General features: G+C 39.2%; 1 long non-coding RNA gene across 1 annotated transcript in view; it reads left to right on the top strand.

Annotated features, from left to right (window-relative positions):
* The first annotated feature begins 8099 nt into the window (after positions 1-8099).
* Positions 8100-24405, top strand: part of LOC130454592 (uncharacterized) — a 39707-nt gene continuing 23401 nt past the window's right edge. The window contains exons 1-2 of the long non-coding RNA XR_008912302.1: positions 8100-8615; positions 10531-10663. This is a non-coding gene — a long non-coding RNA (uncharacterized LOC130454592). The remainder of the gene's footprint in view (positions 8616-10530; positions 10664-24405) is intronic.

Raw genomic sequence — 24405 nt, 5'->3', positions numbered from 1 at the left:
AAAAAAGTAAAGGAGAGATGATAGAGCCTTCCAGGCACGAGAGACAGGCAATGAAAAAGCAGTCAAGAAATACAATGTCATGTATGAGGAATAATGAGAATTCCAGTTATAAAACCTCAAGAATAGGAATAAAGCAGTAAAACAGTACACTTCTCATACCCATAGCTAGGATGAGCTCAGTCCTACCTAACCTCTGTTTTGAAAGAGGAGGAGTATGAGGAAGAGACACTGAGACCAGTAATGTGGCCACTTAGATTCCCAGTTAATAACAAGAGAAGTACTACATGATAAAGCAGGGAGGGAGGTTAGGCACTGGTTGTGAAAGATTTAAAATGCCAAACAGAAGAGTTTTGAGGTCTTCTCCTAAAGGTAATAGGGAGCCACTGAACTTTATTGAGAGAAAGAATAACATTGTCAGTCGCGTGCTGTAGGAAAATCACTTTGGCAGCTATTTTGAAGATAGATTGCAGGGAGAAAGATGCTTAATCAAAGAAGCATTATCGATGGCAGAGCGAGTATTCATCTTTTTAGCAGTCAGCTTTGATCAACAAGCCTCTCTTGGCCACATATGGACTACATATAGATGAGCAATAAAAACCAAGAGAAATGAAATGACTTCTCTGAGATCACATAGTCAATAAGTGGTTGAGGAACGAATTGAACCCAAGTCTCAGGACTCCAAATCCAGGACTTACAGAAGAAAGGGAAGCTACCCTTCCTGGTCCTTGGCTTCCCAATGAGTAGGCAGGAAAGGGTTGGATGGGGGAAAGAAGGAAGTCGTTAGGGAATGTGTTAGTCAAATTATTGGCCATTGATAAAGGCCCACAGGGTCACTATCCTGGCTTCTGTGAATCTGGGGCTCTCCTCCTCCCCCACCCTGCTTCTTCCCTCCATAGGCCCATAGCGATATTAAAAACAGACGAGGAATTTCACTACCAGTGCTGGCATTTTAATATTGAAAGGTTGTGAAATCTAATAAGAGATACAAGGAGGTTGATGGAGGGTGGGGTTATTTTATTTCATTTTTTTCCCTTTCTGGGCTTCAATAGAATCAGGATTCAATAAGCAAATGTGACAGAATGTGTAATTTCCCGTCGATTCGCTGAGGCTGGGCATTTCCTGTTTAATAACCTTAAACTACCCTCCCCCAGTCTCCATCACCCACCTCCCCCTCTACGAACATCTCTCCCCTCCATCTTATCAGAATAATCCTTCATTTGAACGCAGCCCAGACTGGCACTTTCGCGGCACCTTATCACCGCTTGACGATACAAAGGGAGCAAGCTGAAATATGATTTTTTTTTCCCTCTGTGCAAAGGTGTTAATGAGATCTTCCTGCTCCCCTTCTGCCTGAGAAATGAGATTCCCTGCTCCTAGTCCTCACCCACCAAATTCCAGTTTTAAAACCTCAAGAATAGAAATAAATCAATAAAACGGTAGCCTTCTCAGTCCCATGGCTAGGATGAGCTCAGTCTCATCTCCATCTAACCTTTCTTCTGAGAGAGGAGGAAGAGACACTGAATCTAGGCACAAGCCCACTTACTAGGTCTCCAGTTAATGACAAGAGCTGGAATCTAAATCTTTGAAGTTCAGAATGCTAGATGGAATTCTCAGTATCCTTTAGATTCAGACAACTATCTCAGGATCTGTGTATCACATGGTGCACTAGTGAGAAGATATAATCAGGAGAATTCTCAAGAGGGGCTCAGTGGTTAGATTGGTAAAAAGAAGAGAATAGGTAGAGCAAATAGAAGGAGCAAAAGAAAAGGAGGGATAACAATAAAATGTTATAGCTTTTTCCAGATGGTTCTGCTCCAGCAATAGAAACCCCTCCCCTTTCCATCAAACCTCAAAACCAGATTCTGGCTTGGGAATTTGATGTGGGAAACAAGGCAAAGGGGAGGAGGTACAACAAATGGATGTTTTCAAGTTGAACTGACTCATCGCCAAATCTGAAGAGTGAATTTAGTTTCCTTTGGAATAAATCATAGAACCATTAGGATTTCCTGACAAATTTTTGGGAAGTCAGTGAGGTCAAAACTACTTTCTTTTTTTATTAATATATTTGCTTATTGGTTACAGGAAAATTTCCAGTCCTCTCTCTCCTACCTTCCCTTCCCTGCACTAGAGGAGGCAACTCTTGACCAAAAAAATGTAAAAATAAACTGTCTTTTGTGTTTCTATTTATCTGTTCTTTCAGTGGAGGTGGACATTCCCAAGTTATTCTTCAAACACTGATTTTGTTGCTTTATATAATATTCTCTTGTTTCTACTTGTTTTGCTTTTTATAATTTCATGTAGGTCTTTTCAAGTTTTTTTTTTAATTAACCTGCTCATCATTTCTTACAGCATAGTAATCTTCTATCAAAACTTTTCATAATCATACTAAGACATTTTAATATCTAATATGGTAAATAAATGTTGATCGAACCCATATAAACAAAAGTTCTTTGAGATTTGAAAATTCTCAACAAATTGTAAAAGGAGAAAAGGGTCTTGATACCCAAAAATTTGAGAATTAATCCTACTGGTCCTCGAAAAGTCTATGTCTCTCTTTTACATTTCCCTTGAAAGACCATGTTTCTTCAGAAACTATCAGTTCCTTATACATGTTCTTTTCCTAACCCTTCAGCAACCAAGATATTCATTAATTAAATCAGCTACACCTTACATACAAAGTCAAAAGTGAAATAAATGATCCTTGTCCTCAAAAAGTTTACATCCTATCTATACAGATAGAAAGAGATAAAAGACAAAAAGCAGATGACAGATGATTTGGGGAATGAGACACATACAAAATTTAGAAAAAGTATGTTTCCTGTCCTCATGGCACTTATACTTCAATAGAGGAATAAAATAGCAGCATTTCCCCAATACTTCAAGAATATATAATTTCTTTAGTATAAGTCTGTGTTGGCAAACTTATGGCATGTGTTCCAGAGGGGGGTGGTTCCCCTTACCCTCTCTATGTCCATGTGAGGACATTTCTCTGTCCGTCTATCCAGTAGCCCAATAGGAGCACCTGCTGGCTTTCATGCGGCATGAGGGTACAGTTTGGGCACACAGTCTCTAAAAGGTTCCCCATCACTGTTATAGGCACTAACTCCAACAACACAATTCCAAACTTCTCTTATGACATAGTTTTTCTATTAACCTGCTCATTATTGATTGAGTTGAAGTAGATATTGAAAAGTTGCCAAAATATGATAAACCTAATGATGAAAATCTTTAAACTTTAGGTAGCCTGGTTCTCCGACAGCAGACACATGCAATGGGTCTTCATCTCTGACCTATACTCAGATCTTTCCAGTTCAAAAGAATGCCACCCCACTGTCATAACCTTCCAGGTCAAGTCATTGAAGTAGGATATTACTGGTGGTGACCTGAACTGAAGCCAATAGTTCTGGAATACACAAAGCTCAGTGCTCCTTTTTCCGCCACCCTCTTCTCAAGTTCTTACTTCTTATCTGTCCCTTGAAGTCCTGATTAATGCTAATGACCTCCAGAGCACCTGCTTCAACTGCGTTCATGGCTGTTGGAACAGCCCATTCTCATCCACCCATTCCTCTGCAGAAGTTTTCATATACTTGGAGTCAACATCCCCAAACTGACTGAAGGGTCTGAAGCCTGTTGGTTACCCTCAACTGGGTTTAGTCTATTTGATGGTTTTACCAAGGTGTGGCTGCTCAGCTTCTTGGAGCCACAAGTGAGAGATGGGCAAAAGGTAGATACCAAAGGTGACTAAGCATCCCTGAAAAGGACTCAGCAAGCCTTCCCATTCAAGGTGCTAGACCTCCCAAAATCACATCTACCCCCAAAACTTCAACTCTGCCTCACTTAAATCCAATTCGCAGCGAGTCAAGCTACCACTCCATGACGTCAGAAAACAAAGGATGAAGGACAACAATGCTAAAGGAAACTACTTATTCCCTCTCTCTCTTCCACATTGTCTTCAGTGGCAGGGAAAAGAGAGGCAGTTTCCATGGTATGTAGATGGAACTGTTATAGTTGGGTTAACAAATAGACATATGAAGAGAAGAAGCAAGGTCTCAGAGTAAGTTCTTTGCCAGAATTCTGCCAGAGCTATTTCTGACAGCCATTCTCAACAGGCTTGATGCCATAAAGGTCTTGAGTGCGACCACAAGACACCAGGTACCTAGGGACAGATACCTAGACACACATTCTTCTCCTGGCTGATTCTCTGTCAGTTACCACACCAGGCAAGAGAAACAAAGATATTCCCATTGTCAGGGAAATTTCTCCTCAGGAAATCCAGACAATGAATCAGAGTCCTTCCCATGTCTCAGGGTTTTGCTTCCACTTTGTGAGCAATCCAAACCACCTAAAGATACCAAAGCTGGATAGCCCAGTTACACTCACTAGCCCCGATAGCAGTTCCCTTTCCCCTTGGAAATTCGCTCTTATGCACTGCAGAGACAAAGATGATTCAAATCTATTCTGCCATGGTCATTCTGCTGCTGCCTGCCACCACAGTGCCCAACTAGCCAGCTCCTCTCGGCATAATTCTCCCCAAAAGGATTATAGGATCATAGATTTAGAGACAAGGGATAGACGAGGCTATTTGGTCCAATGCGCCTTGTTTTACAGATGATCAGTTGAGACCAAAAGAAGTTAAGTGACTCACCCAAGGTCACAAGGGTGAACTATGGCAAATAGAAAGTTAAAACTTGGTCCCTCAACTCCAAATCTGGTACTCTTTGTGATGTATCATGGCTTAGGTCACATTAGCCATTGAAAAACTAGGAGTGATAATGCTAAGCTATAATCTACCATAAATACCTTAGCTCTGCATCCTATATAATTTGTTTATTAGATTAGTCTTCACACAAGTAGAACCTTGGAGGTATAAGGCACAGAGCAGATAAGTTTTGATGGAGCAAAAAGGAAATATGAGGAGTATGTGATACTGTCTGTGTATGAAAGGGTACCATGATGGAAAAATAATGAGCATCTGTGAGAAAAAAAATAAAGGAGGCAAGTATGGATGGGGCATAAGAAAGGAGGATGGGACAAAGATGTGAATGATCCTGGGCAAATCACTTAACCCCAGTTGCCTAGCCTTTGCCCTTCTCTTGTCTCAGAATTGATACTAAGAAGGTAAGAGTTTTAAAAAATAAAAATTTAATTTAAAAAAGACATAATGAAACAAACCAGACATTTATTGCTTTTACGGAGGGCAAGCCTCATTCAGGAATAAGAGTCTAGTCTGCCCCTCCTAAGTGTATCAAGCACTAACAGAAAAATCTAGATACTTCCGAAATTAATTAAAACACGAGATGTTATCTCCCATCCCTGGGATCCTACTATTGTTCTTGTTTCAGAATAAAGTAAACTAAGGAACAGTGAGGAAGAAATCTGGTCCAGGTTTCTCAAGCAAAGCAGAAGCCAGACTCAGATAAAGACTTTGCTTTCTTCTGTTTCCAGCTGTTGTACAGTGCTTTCCTTGAGCATCCACAAAGGGACAAGAGCTCAGCCTGTGCCACCAGCAGGTACAAAGGCAGTGAGACCAAAGTCCATGCTGCCCCCTTCCAACCACATGTTTGATCATAGCTTGAGTACCTTGCTTTGTAATAAAGTACTCGAAGTTTCCCAGGTGCCACTGATCATAGCAGTTTCAGGCAGGGATAATAGAAGCTCTTAATTCCCTGCTGCACAAATCCCATTGAGGGAACTTTGATTTTCTTTGGATAAATAGAAATCTGAGTCTGAAATAATAGCAAGCTACTGTGGATCATCTAACTGATAACACTTGGAGTTGCTAAGTTACTTTAGTGCCTAATTTTATGTCATTTATTACTTGGAGATTCTGGAATTTTCTCTAAGATGAGGAGGAGCAAAGCAGCTGTGAAGAAGGCTCAGTCTTCTATTGTAGTGACAGTGCCTCAGCTAACCTTAACCCTTGTCCTGAGAATAACCACAGGAAAGTCAATTAGCATTGGTAGAATCAATACAGGCTTGCTCTGAGAAAAGAACTTTAAGGAAGAGATTTTGAGAAGGCATTAGGGGCCAAGAATCTGCTCCCCAACAAGGGACACTGCAGAAGACTATCCATAATCTTGTGGTTCTTATTAAGAATTACTAACAATATCACCAGCTTCTAGTATACATTTAACAAATGCCTATCACCATGGGGTAATGCTGTGTGAGAGTCCCTCTGGGAGATTATTATAATCAAAGGCAGAAAAGAGTGGCAGATATATGTGTATAGACAGGAGTCCCCATTTATTAGGGAATGGTTTAATAAAATATGGCACAAGAATGGAATGGAATATTACTATTATACAATAAATGATGTAATGTATCATTTCAGAGAAATCTGGAAAGACATAATGAGTTGATGCAGTATGAAACAAGAAGAACCAGTAGAACAACTTATACAATGACAATAACATCATAGAGGGAAAAAAACCCATTGAAACACTTAAGAACTCTGATCAATGTAATGACTAAACAGGATTCCAAAAGACTGACTGATGATTAAAAATCTTACCCATATCCTGACAGAAAGGTGATGGATTGAAGATACAGAATAAGATATACATTTTCAAACACAGTCAATTGTTTGCTTGATTATGTACATTTGTTTTTCTTTTTTTCTGCTGCTGATGGGTAGGGAAAGGAGGAACAAAACAGAAGTGAAAAAGAAAAGGTGATTGAAGCATATCTTTTTTTAAAATGTGTCAGGAAAGAATAGAAGGAAGTCCAGATAAAAAACAAATAAGTACAGCTTTGAAAACTTTGAAGGCTGAACTCATCATATCCTTTTTTTTTCAAGGAAAGCCATACATAACAGATGTACAATTTCATGTACAATCCTTTTTCTCTGCTCTACTGAATATAGAAATGCCCATTTTATTTGGTGTTTAAGTTCAGCAGGAAAATGATCAATTTTTAAAGGATTATATAGATGAGAACAAAGGATGAACAAGTATGTAATTCCAACAATAATTTGTAAACCAAAGACTTATCAGGGAAGGTAGACAGAGCAGCAAAATGGCCCTGGGCTAGGAATCAGAAAGCCTCTCTCCCATGCAGTATCATCACACATATATGAAGAATCTGTGATTTTGTCAAAATGTGTAACTTCCTAAGCCAACTACAACTTTGTCCTAGAATGTTGCCCAAAACACATAAGGTTAAATGACCCACTAATGTTCACCCAGGAAGTGTAGTTTTTTTCTAACTAAAAAGCATTTTTTCTTCCCCCCCCCCCAAAAAAAAACGAGTGAAGTGAAACAAATTTCCATCTGGAACATGTACCAAAATGAGTATCTCACAATGCTTATTTAGGCCATCGCCTCTCTGTCATCACTGGTCCTCTGGAATCCTGGTTGATCATTGCGTTCATTAGAGTTCTTGGGTCTTTCAGCATTGTTTGTCTTTACAACATTACTGTTAGAGGATAAAACGTTCTCCGGCCACTGCCCACTTCCCTCTGCTAGTGTTAACACATGGGATTTTGTGTCCAAGTTCCGCACGGAACACTCAATCCACTCTTCCATAACGGCTCTACAGGATGGGGAAAGTATAGCTGCTCTACCAAGCTGCTGTGGCCATGGAATGATCAGATGAGATCATTCAGGTAAAGCGCTCCGTAACCATAAATTGTTTTGGTGAAGCAGATAAAAGAAGGGTGGCTCCGAACATCAGCAGCATCCCTTACGCTCTCTCAGCTCCAATGACCACATTTTAATCTGCACATTTAGTTACTGTTCTGAAAAGGCAGGCGATGGCTTTGCCTGAGATGTAATGAGTCGAGTATAAATGCATTTGTCTCTTTGGGAGCTCCGGGGCTGGGGGAAGGAGGGCAGGTGGGTAACAGCTCCCCAAGGCCTTTACTGGGGACACCGGGAAGATAAAAAAGAGGCATCAGAAGATGTGAGCAATCAACAAAATTAGCATACAAACTGCCTGCTCCAAGCACCAGGGCCTGCTAGCCAAGCGCCCATCTGGGGGTGGCAGGCACTTATCAGCCGCAATAAATACAGATAAAAGCCCACTAATGCAGAACCTCTCAGGGAAACCAGAGAGCAAAGAGAAGCCCTGAAATGGGAAGCCAGCCGAGGCTCAGGGATGGTCACTTGGGAGGGAGACGTTCTTGCACTTACAGAGTCACAGATGGAAACCTCAGGGGTCAATCAAGAAGAAGACAAAGGACAGGTGGGGCCTGGGACAGCTCCAAACCAGCAGGTTTCTGGTGAAGGCTCTGGGAGCCTGAGTTTTAATCCTGCCTCCCCCACTGAGATGCTACTGTAGGATTTTAAGCCTTGCACTTAACTGCCAGTTGCATCTGCTTCTGGGAAACGAGGAGGAACAGATTTCAGCAAAGAAGAAAAGGTTGGAATATGTGGGGAAGAGAGAAATTATAAGAAAACGCATTCAAAGGACAGAAGCTGGAGATGGGTCAGCTGTCAGTCAAATGAAGATTCCTTTTGGAATGTGCCCTGGAAAAGCAGTTTGGAGTCAAGCCAACTGCTGGACTTTTTCTGGGGCTTTGGGCTTTCTGGCTGAGCTGAAGGAAAAAGCTGGTTTTATCTCTGGGACTTGGGATAATCAAGCTGGAGGTGGCCTGGCAGAAGAAGAAGGCAGAAAAAGTAGGACAGTAGTCCTTATATCTCTCTCTGACTGGCTCTGTTTCATGCTAGTGACTGAACTGCCATTTCTTTCAATATCCTCCAACCTAACACTCACTATTGATAATGGGGATATCCCATCCCTCTTAACTTATCCTCCACCCTTGTCCTGTCTTCCCCAAATAAACCCCTTGTTTGACAAAGAAGATTAAGATCTATTGCATTGAAACCTCACAACTCACACTGAGTGACTTGAGGGAGACTGAAGAAGGGGTGAGGGGAGGCTAAAAGACTTCTGAAGAGGGAGGAAAATGGGAGGCATAGAGAGAGGAGGGTAGGCAAAAGACAATAACTTCCTGATCTGTTATTTAGTAACCATCAAATATACCCTCCAAATATCATCTATTATAAGTAGTAGTTCAAAGGAGGCAAAAGGATAGTTTCAAGAGTGCTGAATTTGAAAGTCAAAGAACCTGATCTTGAATTCCATGTCTGATATTTATTAGATGTATGATCCTAGATGTGTCATTTCCATTCCATCTTCCATTCCTTCTTAGTAAAATGAAGAAATTAATAAAATCATAAATTTAAAATTAGAAGAGAACCTCAGAAACCATGTAATTCACCTCCCTCATGTTACAGATGAACCATCGAAGTGGATAGAGCACTGAGTTTGGAATTAGAAAGACTCTTCTTGAGTCAAATCTGGCCTCAGAGTCTTAACTAGCTGTGTGACTTAATCCTGTCGGCCTCAATTTCCTAATCTGTAAAATGAACTGGAGAAAGAAATAGCAAACCATTTCATTTTCTTTGCCAAGAAAACCCCAAATGGGGTCACAAAGTGTTGGAAACAATTGAAAAACAGCTGTACAACAACTATAATTCCTAAAAGCAAGGTACCAAAACCAAAGGAAGAGTATGGGGGACTAGAAAGGCCAGTGGAGAAAAGACGGTCTGAGAAAACCACTACTTTTGAAATCATTTGAGTCCTCCATCTTATACTTAGTGGCTTCATGACTATAAGTCAGTTGCTTCAGTGGATATAAGTAATCCTTACACTCCTTGCTTCACAGGGTTGTCACTGGAGAAAACACTTCCTGTACTTTCAAGCTTTTTCTAAGAATGAGTTATTCTTACAAACCTTAGGAATTGTGGTCTGCCTCTTAGCATCTGGATATGTTTCTTTCTTTGCCTTTGATTGATGGTTGACTGTGTGTGTGTGTGTGTGTGTGTGTGTGTGTGTGTGTAGGAAAGGGAGACACACACAGAGTGATAGAATCTGGAATATGTTAGAGTTGGAAGTGATCTTAGACAGCACTTCATTCAGCCTGATCATATTACAGATGGAGAAGATTCAGAAGGATTAAATGGCTTCATCGAGTTGTATATTGAGAGACCAGGTGGCTTGGGAGAAAAAGGTTAAATTTGTCATCAGAGGACTTAGTTTTAAACCCTGGGTTTCCCACTTAATATTTTTGTGACCTTGGACAAGCCACTTCATTGGACCTCAGGGATATTATTAATTTCTTATTTGATCTTCATGACAACCCTAGGAATATTGTTGTTCCCATTTTACAATAAGGGAAATTTAGGCAGACATAAGTTCAGTGATTTGCCCACAGGCGCTCAGCAAGTAAGTATCTGGGGCCAGATTTGACCTCAGGGCTTCCTGACTCCAGGACCAGCATTCTATCTGCCTTTCATTTCAGTCTCTTCTTCTGACAGATTGAAAGACACCAAAGAAAGAGGAAAAGGACCCCTGTCCACAAAAATATACATTTCTATAGTTCTCTTTGTGTTGAAAATGACTGGAATTCAATGAAACACTCATCAGTTGAAGAATATCTCCTTGGTTTCTCTTCCCTTTCACCACAAAGAGCTGATGTAAAAAAATATTCTGTATCTGAGCACTTCTCTTTTTTATCTCTTTCAACAGCTTAATTTCATAGAAGAAGAGATTGAGGCAAATGATGGTCAGTGTATCATGGAATACTATTGCACAGTAAGAAATGATGAAAGGGATTGTTTCAGAGAAACCTGGGAAGACGTGTAAATGGATGAAAAGTGAAGTGAGTAGAACCAGGAGAACAATTTATACATTAACAATATTGTAAAGACAAAATGAGATAACATATGAAAAAGGTCCTGTAAGCTTTAAAGTAGTAAGTATTGTCAACATGGATTTTGGGATGACTCCCTTTACCCTTATCTTTGAGAAATCCCAGTGCCAAGTGCCCCTATTTTGGTTTGAATGTTACACACCTTTTTGTTTTGAAGGCTTCTCTATTGGATGAAAGTTGTCTTCTCGGGAAGCCCAGTCTGACCTTTGTCTTTAATTTGTTACAGATGACGTTCCCTAATATCATAGCCATTGACTGCAAAGAGGTTTACTCACCTGTTTGTGCTTAGTCTTTGTAGGCTTCCCAAAAGGTATAAAAGAGACGCTCAGGTTCAGCATCTCTTCGGAGTGGGTGCTTAGCATGGTGTTCTCTCCCAGAGGAGTAGGCATTAAGAGCTGTGTCTTTTCCCAGAGCCTTTGGTTCTGTGTGGTGTCCAGAATAATGAACCTATCCCTTTTTCCTGATTAAAGAGTGGGTTTTCTGAAGATTTGGTAGTGCTGTATTTATTTCCAAGTTATCAGTATGTAAAGGTGAGCAATAAATAATGTTGAAAGACTCAAGAATTCTAATAATGTAATGGCCAACCAGAATCAGAGATGATCACCCCTGGTAGAGAGGTGATGGACTTGGGTACAGAATGTGGTATACTTTGGCTGTGACCACTGGGAAAATTTGTTTTTCTTAACAATGCATGCTTGTTACAAAGGGTTTTTATCTTTTTTGCTGGGCAGGGGAGAGTTGGAGAAAGTTTTTGTTCACAAAAAAAGTTTTTTAAATAAAAGGTTAAAGATAATCACTCAGGTCTTTTCCAATTCCAAATCCCAGAAGTCATATTAAGTTACCATCTGACCCTCTAAGATCACAGCCTTTTCTCTACAAAATTATCTGTATATTGCTATATATTCTATGTATTACTTTCTACTTTTACTGCTACCACCCAAGACTTTAAAACTATTTTGTCATTGTAACCTTGAAAAGATAGCCCTCCCACTTCTCATTTAATTCTTGTTTCTCCGAATCATCTGGACTTAATTAATACATGTGCACCTGAGACTCTAAAGTAATTAAGACTGATTTCCAGGTGTGACCTGTTGAATCAATCTTATTATATCATTGTTACCACACAAAATTAACCAACCACTTTGTGTCATCATCAGCATTCCTTGATGATACTGGCATGATCACTTAACTCATGTCAGTATTGTGTTTTGAAATGATGCTGTTGCAAAACGAACCCTTAGTTCATTTTGGTAATATAGGGTAGAGGAAAAACCCATTCACAACTGACCTTCTCTTAAAGTCACTTTGCCCCACCATTTGAGTCAGGGCTAGCTTCCTATCTGCTTGGGATGTTACTGCCCAGTACACCAGCAGAAATAGTAAACAATTGATCTCCATTCTGTTGAGCATCTAGTCGATCAACCAAACCAGTGTCTGTCATTACAACTCTGTCCAAAGACCTCTGAAAGCACCAATTTTCCAACACATTTTATATTGACACATAATATAGTTGAAATGAACTTATTAACTCAAGTTGAAAGCCAATTTATAATCTTAGCAACATTACAGGCTCTTATTGCAATCCACCATCATTAAGATATTACATTTTCCAATATGTCCATTGTCTCAGACTCCACACATTGTCTGTTTCTCTAATCATCAAGCCGTTTCTTATTCATTACAAATTTGCAGTGTGTTTATTTTCATTATTTATTTGATGTTCTCAGTTCCATTGATTTTTTTTGCCCCAGGAGATAGTGATAAATAACAAATGCCAGTCTTTCAGATCCAGCATGTGCAGTAGCCTCACAATGTAATACCAGTGCTTGACATGAACCTGGCCATGCACATCAGAAAGAGGCATCTTTGAGACGAGCAGAATATATGACCAGGCAACCTTTTGATCATGTCATGTACGGCACTATTCCCACCCAACACTCTGACCCTTTTTCATGCCACATTCAAGCAATCCTTTCCTAATACCCCACTATGGCCCACAGGTAATCCTGGAGTCTTCAGGACCAGACCATCAAAGCACAAGCTCTAGCAGGTTCTTCAAAGCTAAAATGGTTTTGAGTAGGGACCTGATAGCAGACGCTAAGTGTGGAGAAGTTAATTATCACCAGGTTGGTCAACAGGTGATGAATTTTTCAGTATCCACAATGCATCTGATAAAACATATTCGTGATTAGTGTCAATGGAAGAAACCATGCTGAATAAAGTACAGATCCTTGAAATGTTCAAACATTCAAGCAACCTGGGAAAGAGCCTTTGCCAGGGACCACAGAGACCACCTGCTCAAGGGAATGATTCTCCACTCAAGCCAGGTCTATGGAAGCAAAAAATCCAGGAGAAAAAGGAAGCAAAGCTTGGGCTGGCTTACTTGTTCCCATTCATGATAAATACTATGCCAACAATCACTTCCCAAATAGCCAGTGACCTTTTTTGCCTTCAAGAGATCCCTGGGCTCTGCCCACAGGGAAGCCTGAGTCAATGTCACTGGTTAGCTCAAATGGAAAGCATACAGTACTAATGAGCCAAGGTCCCATGCTCAATACCCACAGGGGTTGGGTTGTCAGAAATCAAGTGCCCAAAGCACATTTCCTACTTTTATTCTCCCCCCACTGCTTTCCTCCAATCAAACCAGATATTTAGACAGTTTCTAGAATCATGAAAGCCAGAAAGTTGAGCTTATGAATCTTGAAGGTAGCAGTGGCTACTAATAGCCATAATGAGGGCATCATTCTCTCTCTAACACCAAGGTTGCCTGAAGGTGGTCTTTTATTAAATTATAAATAAGATATAAAAAATTATTTTTATTTTTGGTTACAAAGTCTCTCCTTCCCTTCACCCCTTCTCTCCCACAGTGAGATGGTAAAAAAAAAAAAACGTGATACCCATTATATATAAATATAGTCATACAAAACATTTCCACATTAGCTGGGTTCCCAAAAATGAAGAAGAAAGCCATTTAAATAAAGGAAAGCAGAATGGTTCAATCTATCTGGAGATGGATAGTATGTTTCCTCATGAGTCCTTTGGATTGTCTTCCATAGCTTTTTACCATGCTGTCATTACCATGTATGTTGTTCTTCCTGGTTCTACTCATTTCTCTTTGCATCAGTTCATATAAATCTTTTTAACACTTAACTTCTGTCTTCATATCAGTCTAAGAGAGAAGAGCCTCAAGTGTTAGGCAATCAGGGTTAGGTATCTTGCCCAGGGTCACACAGCTAGAACATGTCTAAAGCTAGATTTGAACCCATGTCCTCCTGACTCCAGGATTTCTAGATTTTTTCTGAAACTGTACCCTTCATCATTTCTTACAACAAGATAATATTCCTTCACATTCTTATAAAACAGCTTGTTCTGCCATTCCCCTGTTAATGGCCATCTCTTTAGTTTCCTTTTTTTTTTTTTGCAACAATAAAAAGAACTGCTATAATGTTTTTGTGATTCCTTCTTCTTTTCTTTGATCTCTTTGGGGAACAGAGATAGTAGCAATATTGATGGATCAGAATAGACACTGTTTTATAGTGCTTTGGACATAATTCTAAATTGTTCTCCAGTATTGTTAGTCTACTTTATGGCTCCACCAACAGTGCTTTGGTGAACCTATTTTCCTACATCTCCTCCAGCATTTATCACTTTCCTTTTCTTTCATTTTAGCCAATCTGTTTGGTATAAAGTGCTATCTCAGTCATTTCAATTTGCATTTCTCTAAAGATTAGTAATTTAGATAATTTTTATTATGATGATTGATAATTTTGATTTCTTCCTCTGAAAATTGCTGGTTCATATCTTCTAACATTTAATTAGCTCTTATTTTTATAAGATTAGCTCAGTTATCTATATATTCGAGAAATGAGACCTTTATCAGACAGATATACTATAAAATTTTCCCCTTTTTTGCTTTTCTTCTAATGTTGGTTGCATTTGTTTTGTTTATACCAAAACTGTTTTTATTTTTTGTAACCAAAATTATCCATTTTACCTTTCATGAACCTCCTTACCTCTTGTTTGGTCCTAACCCTTTCTTCTATCCATAGATCTTACAGGTTGTTTCTTTCATGTTCTTCTAATTTGCTTATGGTATCAACTTTTATGTTTAAATCATGTATCCATTTTTAACTTATCGTGGTATATCATCAGATAGATTCAGTTTTTACCAGATTACTCTCCAGTTTTCCCAGAAGTTTCTGTCAAATAGTTTGCCTCAATAGTGAGAATCTTTGTGTTCATCAAAAACAGGGTTACTATTCTCATTTGCTTCTGGATATTGTATTTAAAACCAAGAAAAGCTAATAGACCCTCTGGTTTAGTGTTCCCTAACTTTGTTACATCAATTAGGTTGTGTTTGAAGAAGAGGGAAAGTAGTGTAATACTTTGGAATCTAGTTACCTGGGTGACTTTCCTATATGTTGGTCTGTGTTTTCTTTCAAAATATTACTAATATGGAAATATGGTTTGCATGATTGAACATGTAAAACCTATATTAAATTTCTTGCTGTCTCAGAGAGGAAGCAGGGAAAGGAGGAAACAAGAGAATTTGGAACTCAAATTTAAAATGTCTGTTCAAAACTGTTTTACATATAATTGGAAAAATAAAATGAGTATCCCTTCCACATCACAGAGGTTAAGGATATGGTACCCCCACAATCTAGAAAATATGCATAAAAATTTTAGGCCCTCCCTTTGTACCAGAAAAGAGGTCTGAATTTTTTTTCTTTTTATGGGGTATTTACATTTTCCTTATCATAAATTTTGTATTATCTGGTTAGGCTATATGTAGGTCAAAGTTAATATTTCTACCTTTGTGTTATCTGATGGCTTTCACATTCTTTTTGCAAACTTTAGCTTTTTTTAATTTTAACTTTAAAAAAGAAACTTCATGTTTGTGGTAGTAAAAGATAAAATGCTGTGTGACCCTGGGCAAGTCACTTAACCCTCTCATTGCCTAACCCTTACTGCTCTTAGAACCAATACACATTCTTGATTCTAAGATGGAAGGTAAGGGTTAAAAAAAAGATAAAATATGTTCAAATTATACAATACTGTATATATTATGTATTTCTGAGTTTCTAAACTTTTTCTGTGTCATCTACGGGCGTCTGGAAAATTCCCCTAAATTCCCATTTGATTTCTTATGCTAACTTATGATATCAAAACCAAAATATGGAAGGGATGCCTAAGTTATTAAAACTTAAAGAAAAAAAGAAAAGAGTTCATTTTGATTTATTTTGACTCCCTATGATATATTTTGAAATAGAGAACCCAGTGGCTTTGTTTATACTTTGAAAGCTCTCTAATTTCATTGCTATGGATACTCCTTCTAGTTATGTAATTTTTAATTCCATACCTAGAGCCCTAGAAGCATAAATTGAGATTTGGAAGGGACCTTACAAGAATTGGTTCTAACTCTCTTAGCCCAGAGATATTAAGTGGCTCGCCAAGGATTACACAACTCATAAGTATCTGAAAGAGGATTTGAATCCAGGTCTTTGAGGTCTTCATCGCACATCCCATTCTTATCCATGTCTTCCTGTAACTTCTCCAAAGAGGTTGTACATTTGGTTTCAGAGGGCTTTGTCGAATTAATAACAGGGGGATGCCAGTGGTCCACTTGGACTATCCATTGGTTGCCTCTCATTCTTGATATTGGATCAGCCTGCCTACTTTTCCAATCCTGCGGGTCTTTGATGGTGTCTCATGTTACTGTTCAGGTGCAAGCTATCATTGGTAATATGCTAGTCTCTCCCTTGTTAGAGCTACCATGCCCCCTTTGGGTTTTGAGTAATTTAGATTCTTTGGAGATCGTGGTGTTCCATGACTCACAGCCATCTAACATCTCCAGGAAAATATCAGCATTAAAGAGATGAGCTTTTGCAGCAGCAAGCTCACTTTACTATTTATGTTTCATTTAGCACATTTTGTTGTCTTTCTTATTGTAAATTACATGTTGCCTTGCCACCTCCCTCAATTTCTGCCTCTGAGATCTTCCTCGCAATCGTCTCCCTTTTAATGCAAAAGCAGTGGCCTGCTTACAAATAACCTGTCCCTACAGATGGCCACCCCAACCCCACCCCCAGCTTCTGGAGCCCAGCTGCCTCTGCTACCGCTGCCAAATGCACTATGTGAGAATCTGTGGGTTCCCATAGAAAGGCTGGGAGGGAGGCAGGAGCGATAGAGGGAAGTGGACCCTGAGAGGAGGAGAGGTGGCCCCCTACCCCCAAATATCTCCCCTGCCACTAATAAATCTTTTTCCTTTGTTTCATCAACCTGAAATCCCACCCACTAGAGATTCACCTGCTTTAATAAGCATGTGAAAATGCAAATATGTCAGAGAGAGGGAGAGCTCTAAAGGAACCAAACTTTAGTGCAAATAGTCCATTTGTTTCCCTTCTAACTCCTAGGTGAAATCAGCTATGTTGAGAAGGCTTTTTCTTTGGGGCATCAAGGGAGGGGAAAGATGGGTAAATGGATCAATTGATAAATTTAGAGGAAGAAAACCCTTCTGGATTAGAACAGGCTAACTGTTCTGCCACACCCCTAACATACACTGGCAGAAGGGATGGAGGCACTTAGAAAGTAGGAGAACCAAGGAAGAACTGCTGGGAAGTGGTGAGGTTGGAGAGGGGAACAGGAGGAGAAATAGGAGAGCAAAAAAGGCAAACTATTTTGAAATTTTGCCAATTCAAAAAAATATTAAGTCATTACTATGTGGGAGATACTGTGCTAGTCAATAATCATTCTTGGCAACCAGCCTGCTAATTCCCTCATTCCCTCTAGTTCTCCTTAGTATTATAGAGACATATTTGCAACAATATTTTCTGCACTTGAAAATTTTATAGACCAGCTCTGGTCACTAAAAGAAAGTGCTTTTGATCCATATTGTCTCTTAGTCAGACTAAACATTTTTATCCTCTGAGAAATTAAGTTTTAACAATTCATAAGTTCAGGGCAGTTAGGTTGCTCAGTGGATAGAGCCAATCCCAAAACAGAAGGTCCTGGGTTCAAATCTAGCCTTAGATACTTGCTAGCTTTGTGAGCCTAGACAAGTCACTTAACCCACAATTCCTAGCCCTTACCACTCTTCTGTCTTGGAACCAATACACAGCATTAATTCTAAAATGGAAGGTAAGGGATGTTTAGTTTTGTTTTTAATTCATCAGAATCATATATTCTAGAATTCTCATCATAGATCTTCATCAAAGAATCTGTGGCAAATTTCCAAATCGACAAATGGTCAAGGGACATGAATTATCAGTTTTCACATGACAAAATCAAAATATCAATAAGCACATGAAAAAGTGTCCTAAATCCCTCCTGATTAGAGAAATGCACATTAAAACAACTCTGAAGTACCACCTCACACCTAGCTGACTGGCCAATATGGCAGCAAAGGAAAGTGATCAATGTTGGAGGAGGTGTGGCCAAATTGGAGATTAATGCATTGCTGGTGGAATTGTGAATTGATCCAACCATTTGGGAGGGCAATTTGAAAATATGCTCAAAGGGTTTTAAAAGACTGCCTATCCTTTGATCCAGTCATACTACTGCTGGATTTGTACCCCAAAGAGACAATAAAGAAAAGGACATGTACAAAAATATTCATAGCTGTGCTTTTTGGGGTGGCAAACATTGGGAAATGAGGGAATGCCCTTTGATTGGAGAATGACTGAACAAATTGTGTTATCTGTTGCTAATGGAATACCATTGTGCTCAAAGGAATAACAAACTGGAGAAATTCCATGTGAACTGGAATGACCTCCAGGAATTGATAACAGAGTGAAAGAAGCAAAACCAGGAGAACCTTATACACAGAGACTGATAACACTGTGGTACAATTAAATGTAATGGACTTCTCTACTAGCAGCAATGCAATGACCCAGGAGAGTGGGAGTAGAAATGCAAAAGAAAAGCATATGATTGATCATGTGGTTTGATAAGACTATGATTAGGATTTTAATGTTACAAGATCACTCTACTGAAAATATGAATAACATGGAAATAGGTTTTGAACAATGATACATGTATAACCCAATGGAATTGCTTGTCAGCTCTGGGAGGGGGGTGGGAAAGAGGGGGCTGAATCATGAATCATATAACCATGGAAAAATACTCTAAAGAAAAAAAGAAAGAAAAAAATCTGTGGCAACCCAAGGGAGCAGGCAGAACAAATCTGGGTTGCAAACTTTTGACAAGAAGTGATTCCAGAGACTTAACAGCAACAGCAGAATGTCCAAGGTGATGTTACAAATCTAAATATCTGCTTTGGTTCAATGTTCCTTAAGTTCCAAAGATTCTGACAAGATCTGAGAAATATCTATTACCCACTAATAATTAGAATCCAGAATTTAGAACTAGAAATATATTTATCAGATAATCCAGAACCAACTATTCATTTTGCATATGAGGAAACTGAGACTTGCATATGAACAGTAACATGAGACATCATCAAAGACCCGAATGATTGGAAAAGTAGGCAGGCTGATCCTATATCAAGAATGAGAGGCAACCAATGGATAGTCCAAGTAGATCCCTTGCATCCTGGTGTTGTTAATTCAACAAAAAACTTGCCCAAATCACAGAAGTATTAAAAGGCGAACCTAAAGCTTGAAAATGTATCTTCTGAACCTAAATCCTGTCTTCATTCCATTGTATTATACCAAATCATAATTCATCTCTAACAATTAGCTGTAGTTATTTACGATTTAATTTAATCCATACTTACTGTTATAAAGAAGATATAGTCAGGATCACATCAAATATCTCACTCAAGGTCATATAATGAGGCGTTTGCCAAAAATTATTGTGTAATTTTGTAATGATCAATTACTTATACACAAGGGAAAAAATTCTTTAGTTCTATAACAAAAGATTACCCTTTTGTACTCACTGGCCTTCTCATGATGGTAAGAGCTCAATTTTTGGATGAATGGGACCAAACCCAGCAATCCACTAACAACTCCAACTCTGTGAATACTTTGTTCTAGACACATACTGTATTTGTTGATAATTAAGTACAAAAATTTCAGCAGAAAATTTAACTATAAAAAGTTCAATATTAGTAGTATAGTGAGGAAAAATAAATAGAAGGGACTAGCCTCCACAGAGACTAAACATTCTAAATATTCTGAGCCAGTCCCAATTTCTCAAAAAGAAAGTGCACTTTGAATGTTTCTCTAAGGGGGAAAAAAAAGGATGTTCTGATTTTTTCAGTTCAGAAAATTTGGTTGCTTTCCCTATTCATTACGGTCACTTACATATTAATAGAATCATGGAATCCCAGAGCTGAAAAGAGTCCTCAAAAGTCATCTACCCCAATCTTTATCATAAACAGGAATCCAAATTACAATATCCCAACAACCCACTACTTCTTAAAGACCTCCTAGAAGGAGAAACTCAATATTTTCCAAGGTAAACCCTGCTGGCTTGGGATCCTTGGGATGGCTCTAATTATTAGAAAGTTTTTCTTTATATTGAACCAAAATCCTTCACATAACTTTTACCCATACATTCTTAAGACTACTCTTGTACATAGGATATGTTTAAACTGTCCTCCATGTTATAGCTTTTGAATACTTAAAGACATCCTGGTCAACCTCTTCTAGAACTGCTCTGTCTTTATCAAAGGCAATCTTAAAATGTGTTACTATCCAGCACATGAACCCAATACTCCTGAGATGATCTAGTCAAGATATAGAGGAATAGAATGATCACCTTTTATGTGCCCTTCTTATTCAGTGCTTTCTACAGAGAGGACACCTAATAAATATTCAATTGGAAGTACACTGAGGTCAGGAACCAAGTCTTATTTTTCTTACTCTGACTCCCTCCCTACCCCATCCCCAAAGCCTAGTACTGTACTAAGCACTTAAATTTTGTTGAATGTACGAATGAATGAAGGCTTATTAGGAAACTTATAAGATTAGTATAGGGTTCTTCATCCTCATCACTCAAGATGGATTTCCCTAAAGAGTCCTCCCAAAGTGAGAAACAAAACCATGACCCAGAGGCCCAGTTTCCTTGATAGTTTTCAAAAAGAAAGAAATACATTTTCCAGTGTTTGAAAGAGACTAACCAACTCTTGGTCCCTCAGAAAGTTCTTTTAAAGACAGCTACAATCAAGCCTGGGGCAGAAAAGACCTCAGAACTGGTTGCCCTGAGCAACATACTGCAACTCAGACTCCTCATCTTTGTCATAAACCTTGCTTCCTGCCTTCAGGCTTTAGCCTAAGGTAGCTAAAGCATCATGATGCCTGCTGAAGAAGCCGCTCATTGGGCCCAGGGAAGGGAGAGAGGAGTCCTACTATTTAAGCTATAGTATAAGGCACCAAATGAAGTTTCTTTCTTTAGGGGGAAAAAGAGAGGAAAATGGATGCAGGAGAAAGGAAATAATAGTGGGGAGAAGGGTGATAACTACTGGAAAGGACAGAAGGATGTACAGTCCTGGGTATTATACTCAGAGGGAAAGGTATCCCTCTTTCTCTATATATACCTCTGACTTTAATCTCCCTTTTTCGCTTCTCAACCTTTACGTGAAGAAAACAGTGTCTAAAAGAGCCCCTTCATGTGAAGTCATATTTTCAAACACTAATTTCCTACAAACAAATGATATAGTACTGACAAGTCCTTTGCCTGTCTCACCACTGACCATTCCCTCTCTTTTTCCTTCCACGTCTCTCCTGTCCTCTCTCCTCCCTCCTTTCGACATTCAGTTTCTTCACTGTTCCTCTGTCTCTCCTTCTAACCAGGAAAAGACAGGGAGGGCAGTGGAAACAGACCTCACTGGGTTTCTCCCTCACCTTTCTAGGGTCTCTGCCCAACCCTACTCTTAAAAGAAATGAAAGAAAAGGCCAGGGGAACCTCTTAGTATCAACCCATTAGATTGTAAATTTATTTTTACTTTTCTTTGTTATTTTCAGTACTTAACACTATACTTAGCATATTTTTAAAACCTTTACCTTTTGTCTTAGAATCAATACTAAGTATTAGTTCCAGGGCAGAAGAGGCAATTGGAGTTAAGTGACTTACCCAGGACCTCCCATTTCTAGACCTGACTTTCTATCCACTGAGCCACCTAGATGACCCATGGTAGGCATTTAATAAATGCTAGTTAACTGACTCTTCTCCCTCCCCTGGCATTTCCCCTCCCTTCTCACTGAAAACTGATCCTCACTTAGGAGCCAAGAAGAAAGGAAGACAATTTGAAAAGAAACAACAAAATTGGAATAAATTCATTGATAAAAACAATATTGAACATCTTCTCTGGACCTGACACCATGCTTAAGGGAAGGTAGAAGCAGAATATATGGTCTCTGTCGTTGCTGTGCTCTCAGTCTGGCTGGAAAGGCAAGATATGTTCTTATATCCAAAAACAAGACAGAGCTGTTTCTCTTGAGTGTCAGTGTGTGTGTTGCAGGCTCAGAGCAGTAAGGAGGGAGTTGAGACAAGAATGTGATCAGTTTTCAAGCAGAGCTTTTGGTGCCCTTATTTGTTTAGAATGTTCAGATTGAATGATCTCCTTTAGATTTCAGCACCCTGCGGATGCTATAACATGGCATAAGTTATGCATAAGCATACAGCAACACGTAGGGCATAATAAATGCTGGAGTTGGCATCAGGAAAAGTTAGGTGTAAATCCTGTTTTAGTACATGGTAGCTTCATGACTATAGACATGTTATGCAGCCTCCATGAGTCTCGGTTCCCTTATCTCTAAAATGAGATAATAGCATCTGTCATATTTCAAAGGACTGTGGAGGCAGTCAGGTGGTACTATGCATAAAGCACTGGACCTGAAGCCCAGAAGACAGCAGAAGAAACAAGATATCATTTAGTGACTTACCAGAGATTTCTCCCAAATCGAGCTGGCTAGGGAAAGGGTACCTGAAGGAAAGGAACCTAGAACATTCTTCATCTATTTCGTGATTAGTCAAGCATGTTTCCATATAGAGCTAGTGAGACAAGCTTTGGGAATGATTTTGCCACTACATCGTGGGTTGGACTAAGGGGGTTCTTGACCTTGTTTGTGTCATGGACCACTTTGTCAGTCTGGTGAAGTCTATGGACTCTTTCTCAGAATGATACTTTTTAAGTGCATAAAATAAATACCTGGATTATAAAGTGTAAGCCCTCAGACTGGAAGGAGTCCCTCCCTGAATCTTGGGATAGAAACTACTCTATTCCTGGATTTTTCCCAGTTGTTTGCTCTACCTGGATTCCTGTGGATAATGTCATGGAACAAAAGGATAAAAGGGGAGCTGCTTGAACTGTGAGGTTGGTCTTGAGGGGCATTAGCCCAAAGAGACAGGCCCAACCAGCTCTGAAGGTCAGATTCTCTTTTCCCTCTTGCTGTCTACTGCTAAAGACTTTGAACTTAAGAAAGCTAGCATAGATGTTAGCATAGAAAGGAATAAAAGAAACCCTCCACCAGCCTGTGAGGCCTGGCCTCAGCTCAAAAGCAGAGAGAGATTCAAACCCAATCTGTGGCAAAGTATAAGGCAAATCCTTATTCCCTCTACCCTGATACCTCCCCAGTTTGAACTTGTTATTAAATTCATCTTTAGTTAAATAAACGCAGTCAGATAATCTTTATAAGGGTGAGGGGACCCTGAAGGGAATAAGGGTTTTTTAGGGAAGAAGGTTCTCTGTAACCTCAAGTTCTCTAAATTTTGAGGTATCTGTCTGTGTCTCTCCCCCCTTTCACCCTGGTGTATTATCTGTAAGAAGAGTTATTTTCTTACAGAAGTCAGACAGTTAATAAACATTTCTTAAGCACCTACTTTGTATAAGGTACTGTGCCAATCACTGAGAATACAAAAAAAAAAGGTAAAAGGCCATCCTTGCCATCAAGTAGCTCACAATCTAATAGAAGAGAAGAACATGCAAACAAGGATGTAAAACAAGTTATTTATAGAATAAATGGGAAATAATTAAAAGAGGGAAGGAACTAATATAGAGGTATTGGGAAAGGATTCCTGTAGGTGAAATTTTAGTTAGGACTTGAAGGAAACCAGGGAAATCAGGAAAAGTAGATGAGGAGGAAGAGTATCCTAGATTTGGGGAATATCTAGAGAAAATGCCTAAAGTTAAGAGATGGAACAGCAAGGAGGCCAGGATCATTGGGTTACAGAGCATGTGGGAGAGTATGAGATATAAGACTAGAAAGGTAGAAAGGTTCTAGGTTATTTGGAGTTTTGAACACCCAAAAAAGTATATTGTATTTATGTATGGAGGCAATAGGGAGCCGTTGGAGTTTGAGTAGGGAAGTGACATGGTCAGATCTGTGCTTGAAGAAAATAACTGGCTAAATGGAAGATGGATTGGAATAGGACATGATTCAGGCAGAATCACCAGCAGACTATTGCAATAGTCCCAGCATGATGTGATGAGGTCCTAGATGAGGGAGATAACTATAACAAAGGAGAGAAGGGGGTATGTTTAAGAGATGATGAAAAGATGAAATCAACAGGCTTTGGCAACAGATTGGAAATGGGAAGTAAGAAATAGTGAGGAGAGAAAGATGACACTTTGTTCCTAAACTTGGAGCAATGGGAGATGGCAATGCCCTGAACAGTCATAAGGAAGTTTGGAATCAGGAAGGATTTAAGAGGAAAGATAATGAGTTCAGTTTTTTACATGTTTAGTTTAAGATAACTCCTGGATATCCAGGTCAAGATGTCTGAAA

Source organism: Monodelphis domestica, chromosome 5 (assembly GCF_027887165.1).
Source record: "Monodelphis domestica isolate mMonDom1 chromosome 5, mMonDom1.pri, whole genome shotgun sequence".
In the NCBI taxonomy this organism is placed as follows: Eukaryota; Metazoa; Chordata; class Mammalia; order Didelphimorphia; family Didelphidae; genus Monodelphis; species Monodelphis domestica.
Note: the sequence above shows the minus strand (reverse complement) of the source record. Positions and strands in the feature narration are given on the sequence as shown.